This window comes from Octopus bimaculoides, chromosome 23 (assembly GCF_046866305.1).
Source record: "Octopus bimaculoides isolate indiv1 chromosome 23, ASM4686630v1, whole genome shotgun sequence".
In the NCBI taxonomy this organism is placed as follows: Eukaryota; Metazoa; Mollusca; class Cephalopoda; order Octopoda; family Octopodidae; genus Octopus; species Octopus bimaculoides.
In genome coordinates, this window is record NC_142950.1 from 31,164,749 (window position 1) to 31,174,748 (window position 10,000).

The following is a 10,000-nucleotide window of genomic DNA, read 5'->3' on the forward strand; positions in this document are numbered from 1 at the left end:
TCAGTCATTTGACTGCGGCCATGCTGGAGCGTCGCCTTTTAGTCGAGCAAATCGATCCCGGGACTTATTCTTTGTAAGCCTAGTACTTATTCTATCGGTCTCTTTTGCCGAACCGTTAAGTTACGGGGACGTAAACACACCAGCATCGGTTGTCAAGCGATGTTGCAGGGGGGGGGGCACAAACACAGACACACAAATATATACACGCACACATACATATATATATATATACGACGGGCTTCTTTCAGTTTCTGTCTACCAAATCCACTCACAAGGCTTTGGTCAGCCCGAGGCTATAATAGAAGACATCTGGCCAAGATGCCACGCAGTGGGACTGAACCCGGAACCATGTTGATGATGATATATAAAATAAAATCCTTATTTTAATAACGACCATGTGTGTGTGTGTTAGGTCCTCATCAGGGATTAAATAATCCCAAAATTTCACTAGTTAATCACTATTATATAAGGAGAAAGTCTCAACGATATGTTAGGGATCATTATAGTAATAATTATACATCCATAAATCTCCATTTTCTTCCTTTCTTTCATTATATATATGTATATATATATGTGTGTGAGTGTATGTCTGCATCTTTGTGTTTTTGTTCCCCACCAACACTTCAGAACCAGTCTTAGTGTGTTTACACCCCTGTAACTTAGCATTTCAGCAAAAGACTGTGATAGAATAAGTGCCTGCCTGCCTTCAAAAACGGTTCTTTGGTTGATACATTTGACTAAAATTCTTCAAGGCAGTGCCCTAGCGTGGCTGCAAGCTAATGACTATATATACGGGGGTGGGGGGTGTTGGAAAGTTCCTGGCTTTAAGGGTATCACAAAGTGCCTGGTTGGATACCCAACCTCCCAAGTTGTTTTACAGAACTGAGAGGGGAATATGTTGAATAAAATCATAATTAACTGATCTTCCTGCATTCTCTTCTACCTGAAACCAGGAACTTTTCAACACCCCCTCTTGTGTGTATGTGTGTGTATATACACACTCGCATATGTATCATGAGTGGATCATCATCATCATCATTGTTTAACGTCCGCCTTCCATGCTAGTTGGACGATTTGACTGAGGGCTAGTGAACCAGATGGCTACACCAGGCTCCAATCTGATCTGGCAGAGTTTCTACAGCGTGACACAGTGTGACAAGGCTGGCCCTTTAAATTACAGGCACAAAAGAAACAGGAATAAAGAGTGAGAGAAAGTGGTGGTGAAAGAGTACAGCAGGGTTCTCCACCATCCCCTGCCGGAGCCTCATGGAGCTTTTAGGTGTTTTCGCTCAATAAACATTCACAACGCCCAGTCTGGGAATCGAAACCACGATCCTATGACCGCGAGTTCACTGCCCTAACCACTGGGCCATTGCGCCTCCACACACACACACACACACACACACACACACACACACACACACATATATAAATAAATAAAACACACAAATACACACATACTGTACACATGAGTTCAGCCTTAAATTCCTACTAAATCTTTTTTCTCATAAAATTCAATGATAAAGAAATGATGGATATGGATTTTCCTCTTCCCAGCTGTAGAGACATTATATATACATATATATATATATATGTACATATATATATATATATATATGCTTTTCTGCTCTCCCATGACTATGTATTTGTGTGTATGTTTGTATATATATATATATATATATATATATGTGTGTGTGTGTATTTGTGTAATGTATAGATCTGTGTTATGTATTTATACACAACACACACATACACATACGTATATATACATACACGCGCACACCTTCATTTCTTATGTATATTTATGTATTTTCAGTTGTATTTATACATATGCGTATTTGTGTGCATATACACACACACACACACACACACATAGCCACACACATAAACAGGTAATATAATATGTGTCTAAGTTAAAATTTGTGGTCTGTGCATATGTGTGTATATTTCCTATATGTTTTGTTACATTTTAGTTCCATTTTAGTCCGTCTAAATTTGATCCAAAATTAGAACAGTTGATATTTTGATATTTAACCCCGAGTAGTAGTAGTCATGGATTTAGTGTTACCCTCTGGTGGTTGTGGTGGTCACGATGCAATTGTAGTTGAGGTATTGTTTGTCCTTCTGATGGTCTCGTGTGATATAATGTTAGACTTGTTTCTGTGGTATTTTATATGTCATTTTATAACTAAATGGTTCCGGCATGAAAACATACATGCATACATATGTGTGTATATGTGTATGTGTATATGTATTTATGTATGCATGTATGTTTTCACACATTTATATGTATGTGTTGTCCAACCTACTCTCCGGCAGCGTCCAATTATCTAACGGTTTTTTTCAAGTGAATCACGTCATAACCTTATCCATCTATTGTTTTCATACTCGGTCATAATGTCTTATGTTTAAGATGATTCCCATGCATTCCCTGAAGAGAAGGTTACAATTTTAATATCACAGATCCCTATGGATCACACAGGTTGTAATCCTTTGAAACATATGTAGGAATAAAGTATGCAATTATAATATGCGTTTTCTCCATTCCTTAAATTTTTAAATATACTCAAATACCCAAAATTTCAAGGAGTTCCTGCCTTAAAAACAGGAACTACACCACAGTTAATTTGTGTTCTTTGCTACATTGGTTTCTATTAACCCATTTATTCTATCCGAAGAATTTTTATTCATTAAGATAGAAAAAATACATATAATTATATATATATATATATATATATACATATATATATATATATATACATATATATATATATATATATATATATATATATATATATATATGGGACTGGGAAATGCTGAGATTTGCTCTATTGGATAAGACGTACTAAGCTAAGTAAAATCTCTGTCTTTTACAGGCTTGTCCTTTCAGGTGTGGGTGCCACTTAGAAAGCACCTAGAAACCGGGAAACCGGGCCCATGAGCCTGGCTAGGCTTTGAAAGGGCGTTTTATTCATACACACTAACATTAAACATCCAACAGAGCAGTCTCACTTCATTTCCTTTCAGCCATCAAGCATCTTTCTACATTCTAGAGGAGCAGTAACTCAGAAAAGACTTCACATGGGGGAGGGCATCCAGCTGTAGAAACTCTGCCAGATCAGATTGGGGCCTGATGCAGCCATCTGGCTCACCAGTCCTCAGTCAAATCGTCCAACCCATGCTAGCATGGAAAGCGGACGTTAAACGATGAGGATGATGATGATGGGGAGAACGTAGAGTTTGCATAGTAAAGCTAAAGCAACCCATCTGAGAGAATTGCAAGTGTTCTCTGGTGCAGATGGTATGATTAGATGCATCCAATTCATATGGTTGAGTGGTTGGTGACAGGAAGGGCACCCGGCTGTAAGAGACACTGCTCAAATCATGATAGAGAAAAAAGTATATGAACACACATATGTGCACACATAGATACACAGACACACACACACACACACACACGCGCATATGCACACACACCCATGTATATAGTCAGACATTGACATGTGTATTCAGTGTATATATGTGTATATTTAAGAAAATGTGTGTGTGTGTGTGTGTGTAAATGTTTTATTGTTTTTGTATTGATGTCTTCATGCAAACACGCACGCACACTCACATATACACACTGACACATATTACTGCACAAGTATATATGCATGCATGCGTGTGTGTGTGTGAGTATATATATATATATATATATATATATGTGTGTATATATATCTTTGTATGTATATTGGGTGTGTTTTGGTCAGTCATTTTAGATTGACAATGTTGAAATTCGAAACCTGAATGTTTATTGTAGATGTGTTTTTTTTAGTTTATTTATTTATTTTTTTACGTGCTTAAAAAAAGTCCTGGGTAAATCTTTTTTTTTTTGTATATTAGCTTTTCATTGTTTTGTTTGTTTTGTTTTATAATTTCTTTTAAGTGCAGGGGTGTATAAGGGGTGGCATGATATGTTTGTGTATTTCATAGATGGTGATTTCTCTGGGTTTTGGAGGGGTGGCTTAACTTCAAAGCCTTCTCAGTGTGTGTAGGTGGGTGGCTGTAGATGTGTGTGTGTGGTTTTAACTGTATGTGGTTGTGTGTGTGTGTATTGTTTTGTTTCTGTTATTTTATTATTTTGTTTTTGCATTTTCTGTGTTTACAAAATGTTGCTACTCCCCACCTGTTTCCTCCTGAGCTCCACCCATCCCAACCTCAATCTCCCCACGCCCCACTCCCGCCCCTAACCTCCCCTCGTGTCCAATACCCTCTGCCCCCCCCCAACCTTTCTCCGACTTCACCACCTGGTTCCACCACCATCTGAAAACAGCTGGTCTTTTTTTTTTGCTGCTGGAGCCCAGTAACAGCCAGGCAGGATCCGTATAATCCAGAGCTTAGCCAGCTAGAAATAGCAGCCAAGTCTCCCTTAACTCTTCAGAACAGAATTTAAACCAGCCATATCCGACCCAGAATTTCTTCCTGTTTCGTGCTCGGATCAATCAGATCTCGCTTCTCACACCTACCCTACAATGCCATTCTAAAAATAAACAACCACGTCATGAAAATCGTGAAGCTACTAGATAATGCATGGTTAATTAAAACCTACATGAATAAAGGCGTAGGAGTGGCTGTGTGGTAAGTAGCTTGCTTCCCAACCACATGGTTCCGGGTTCAGTCCGACTGCGTGGCACCTTGGGCAAGTGTCTTCTACTATAGCCTCGGGCCGACCAAAGCCTTGTGAGTGGATTTGGTAGACGGAAACTGAAAGAAGCCCGTCGTATATATGTGAAAAATATGTGAAAATAATTCACTGCCATTCACTATCACCATACCAGTAAACAACAATCATCCCCATCACCATCATCATCATCATCATTACTAATACTGCCACCCCCATCACCACCACCACCACCACAAACATTATCATTACAGCCACGACGACCATCATCACCAGCACCAACATCACCACCACAACCATCATCACCACCACCACCTGCATCACCACCACCACCACCACCACCACCATCACCACCACTACCATCATCACCATCACCACCACCACCTTCACCATCACCACCACAACCAACACCACTAGCATCACCACCATCACCACCATCACAACCATCACCATCACCACCACCACTAACATCGCCACCACCACCACCACTATTCTCCCTCCATCACCACCAACATTCCCATTCCCCACCGTCACCACCACCACCACCACTACTCACATTACAACAAGGTTAAATCCACCAAGTGTTATTTGTTTAAATCAACATAGAACCATCAAAGTTGTTGATTAACATTGTTTACACAACACAATCAACATTACATCTTATCAACATCTTTTTTTCTCTACTGTATCCTCTCTGTCAGTTTCCCTCTCTCCACACACACACACACGTGTGCATTTGTGTACGTCTTGGGTCTATCTGCCCAATTTTTTTCACACTGTTGCATACCTCATCTTTCTATTGTTCTTTACTTGGAATACTTGGAACCAAGAATCTTCTTATCACCATTCTAAAGGAACACAAAGTGGTAACAGAATGAAAAAAAAAAAAAAAATTTACTCTATTTTCGTGTACTTAGTGTAAATATTCAGACATCGTCATTATCTTTCCGAATCCTGCTGCATTTCACATCAAAATTTTAGTTGTCTGGTGTATAAGTCAACCCACCTGATTTGGGCTGTAAATTTTGTTCTAAAATAATTCAATTTGTATTCCAGAAAATATAGTATATATAGAGATGTACTTGCATAGCAAGTGACCTGATCTAAGATCGTGTGCTGGAACGAAAACAATTGCAGTGTGGAAGGTGTTTATAAGCCATTTAAAATAACACAAAAAAACTGTTAGATTCACTTCAACATTTTAATTTAATTTGTCAAAATATTTTGTCAGTGAACAGCTCGCGGTCTCAAAGCGACGAAAATATTTTGACAAATTAAATTTAAATGTTGAAGTGAATCTGACGGCTTTTGTGTTATTTTAAATGGCTTATAAACACCTTCCACAGTATATATATATATATATATATATATATATATATATAGATAGATAGATAGATATATGTGTATGCGCATGTATATATATTTGGTCGTCAAGTATGAAATTTGTCGAAAAGAAAAAAAGTTTGCTAATGTTTTATAAATACAAGGAGTAGTTTTATTCATCAAAGTATGCACCCATATTGTCAATACTTTTTGCCATTTTCGTGGTAGCTTATCCAGCCCAGAACTGTAAAAGCCTAACAATTTAAAATCAATAAAATCTTGGAAGGCCTGTTTTACAGCATCATTGGCATTTAATTTTTTTCCTATCAAAAAGTTATCCAAATTCTGGAAGAAGTGGTGGTCAGTGGGAGTGGGGGGGGCAAGATCTGGTGAGTATGGTGGATGATGGAGAACTTCCAATTCCCACGCCTGTAGTTTCACCAATGTCATTTTTGTAATGTGAGGTCTGGCATTGTCTTGCAATAAGTATTCACACCTACCTCTATACTCCTTCTCATCGTGAATAGCACACAGCAACCAAATGAACACCACTCTCTCTCTCTCTCTCTCTCTCTCTCTCTCAAAACACCAGGCCTCTAATACTCTTCAAATACTTGCCCTGCTTACAACGCAAGCTAAAACTCGATTTCCTCCTAAAACCAAATGGCCCGTTGACACTGTGAACCTTATTACAAAGCATAAATACTTTACATGCATGGGCTCACACACACACTTTCTCTCTCTCACACACACAGAGGGGCCCTATTATTTTGATTGGCTGCCCCTTGTCTGTGAGGTGCAAAGTTTTCAGGTCTGTTTGTAGAATTTGGAAAGTGTTATTTTGTTGTTATCTTTTTACACATACCTAGAGGCATCCCCGTAATTCTCTCTCTCTCTCTCTCTCTCTCTCTCTCCCCCTCTCTCTCTCTCTCTCTCTCTCTCTCTCTCTCTCTCTCTCTCTCTCTCTCTCTCTCTCTCTCTCTCACACACACACACTCACACCAACAGACTCCTTTGTGTGTGTGTGTGTGTGTGTGTGTGTGTGCACATGTGTTGTATATCTCTGTTTCATTTTAATTCAATAATAAGATTCTTTCTCCCTCTCTTTTTCTCTGTCTCTCTCTCTCTGTTAACAAACTCATTAAAATCTTCTCTAATTACTCATCCAGTTTCCTGTTACTTAACATTAAGGCTTAACGAGAACACTTGATATCACATTAAGTAACTCCTCCCACCCTACCCCTAACTCTCCATTCACCTCTCTCTCTCTCCCTATCTCCCTATCTCTCCCCCACCACCGCCACCACCACCACCCTTTCCTCTCTTGCTATCTATCTCTAACAACCCTGGCCAGTTTTGTGTTTGCTCATTAACTCCAGCTTTCTCATCTGTGCATTCTTCAGGTGAGATCTTCACCCTCACCCCGCCCCACCTCGCCCCGCCCCACCTCGCCCCGCCCTGCCCTGCCCTCCCCCCGCCCTGCCCTCCCCGCCCACACAGGTTGCTTCACTATCAAGTGAAGATGCATTCTGGTGCAGTGGTGCAGTTATACAACATAGTTGCATGCGTCTTGAGATATTGTCTAAATTTTTGGTGTGGGGGAGGCAGCGCTAGAGAGAATGTTTTTATAATACATAATAAGATATCTAGTTATGCCAGCAACATGGAAATGTTATCTGCGAAAGGCTGGCATTCTTTCTGAGGGGGCTTTATTTCATCAATCCCCAGAAGGATGCAAGGTAATGTTGACCTCAATGGTATTTGAACACAGAAAGTAAAAGAACAGCAGGAGTGGCTGTGTGGTAAGTAGCTTGCTTACCAACCACATGGTTCCGGGTTCAGTCCCACTGCATGGCACCTTGGGCAAGTGTCTTCTACTATAGTCTCGGGCCAACCAAAGCCTTGTGAGTGGATTTGGTAGACGGAAACTGAAAGAAGCCCATCGTATATATGTATGTATATATATATATATGTCTCTGAGTGGTTGGCGTTAGGAAGGGCATCCAGCTGTAGAAACTCTGCCAAATTAGATTGGAGCCTGGTGTTGCCATCCGGTTTCACCAGTCCTCAATCAAATCGTCCAACCCATGCTAGCATGGAAAGCGGATGTTAAACGATGATGATGATGTGTTTGTGTGTCTTTGTTTGTCCCCCTACCATCGCTTGACAACCGATGCTGGTGTGTTTACGTCCCTGTAACTTAGCGGTTCGGCAAAAAGAGACCGATAGAATAAGTACTAGGCTTCCAAAGAATAAGTCCTGGGGTCGATTTGCTCGACTAAAGGCGGTGCTCCAGCATGGCCGCAGTCAAATGACTGAAACAAGTAAAAGAGTAAGAGAGTAAAAGAGAACTGGAAAAAATGCCAGCTTACTCTTTTAATAATGGTTTAAAATTTTCGCTCGATGCCAGCAATTTTAGTGGGATGTGAAAGCGTAGTTGTGGCCAATGCTGGTGTTACGTAACAGGCCCCCAGTGCTGGTGGCATGTAAGAAGCACCCTGTGAATGTGGAGCCTCACTGAAATATTGGGGAATGGGGCTAGTCGATTACACCAATCGCAGTGTTTCGCTGGTACTTGATTAATCAATCCTGAACAGATAAAAAGCAACGTCAACCTGGGTGGAATTTGAACTCAGAACTTAAAGACGAAACACCTAAGCATTTTGTCTGTCATGCTTAATGTTTTGCCAGCTCGTTGCCTTAATAATAATAATAATGATAATCCTTTCTACTGGAAGCCCAAGGCCTCAAATTTGGAGAAAAGAATTGTGGATTACATCAACCCCAGTGCATAACTGGTACTTATTTAATCAGCCCCCGAAAGGATGAAAAGCAGAGTCGACCTCGGCGGAATTTGAACTCAGAATGTAGCAATGAGCAAAATACCGCTAAGCACTTCATCTAGCATGCTAACAATTCTGCCAATAATTTTTAATGTAGGTAGAAGGCCACTTATAGTTAATGAGAGGTACCGTCCAATTAAATTACAAATTTTAAAAAAAAAAGACAAAGAATAAAAAATATGAAAATCCTACATGTGCTCTGGTGGGTAGGTGGAAAGCAAACTCAAATTTAGCAGTAAGGTGCACATAACTAAGTTTCCCCAAGACATTTCGTCCGAGGGGGCCCCCTATGTTGTTGCTTCTGCCATAGTTCTGATAATGCTAAAAATGGTAACCAAAAAAAACAAAACAAAAAAGAGAAACCAAAACAAGCCCTCCCCTCAAAAAAATCAAACATAGACACATGTATCTGTTTTTAAATATATATATATATATACACACACACACACATACATGCATACATGCATACATGTTCAGAAACACACATCAATGTCAGTTTTTATCATGTTGATGTGATAAAATTATCATTCATGCATTTTCTGAAACCATCACAACCAGCAACTATCGCAATGCAACAGCGCCATACCACAGTGGTGTTTAAAATAAGGTTTCAACCCCACTCCACCTCTTTCTCATATATATATATATATATATATATATATATTGTTCAGTGATTAGTACTTGGCAACTGTAAGTGGAGTAGTAGTAGTAGTAGTAGTAGTAGCAGTAGTAACATGCATCGTTGCTGTTTATGTTGTTGCATCCTTTTCTCTTAATTCTTTGTAGTTGTTGCACCTGGGACTAACTAGGTGTATTCATCATCATCATCATCATCATCGTCATCACTGTTATCATCATTATTATCATCATCATCACTATTTCTATCATTACTATTATCAACACCACCGCCACTGCTGCCAACACCGCCATCCAACATCTCTTATTATCATTATTACCACCACCACCACCACCACCATCATCATCTTTTTTTTTTTTCTCCAGCTGCTTTTTCCTTATATGTGTGTGTGTGTGTGTGTCTGTGTTTTATGGTGTGAAGGAGACTCACACATTTGTGTGTGTGTGTGTGTGTGTTGTGGTAGGGGTGGGGCCGAGTGGGAGGAAGTGTCTGGAAAATGGAGTACAGGTGGGGGATGGGTGTGTCTTAGTGTGT

The 10,000-nt window shown here is 39.8% G+C and overlaps 1 long non-coding RNA gene across 1 annotated transcript in view; it reads left to right on the top strand.

Moving 5' to 3' along the window:
• Positions 1-10,000, top strand: part of LOC128250630 (uncharacterized) — a 229,974-nt gene that overhangs the window by 213,285 nt on the left and 6,689 nt on the right. The window lies entirely within an intron of this gene.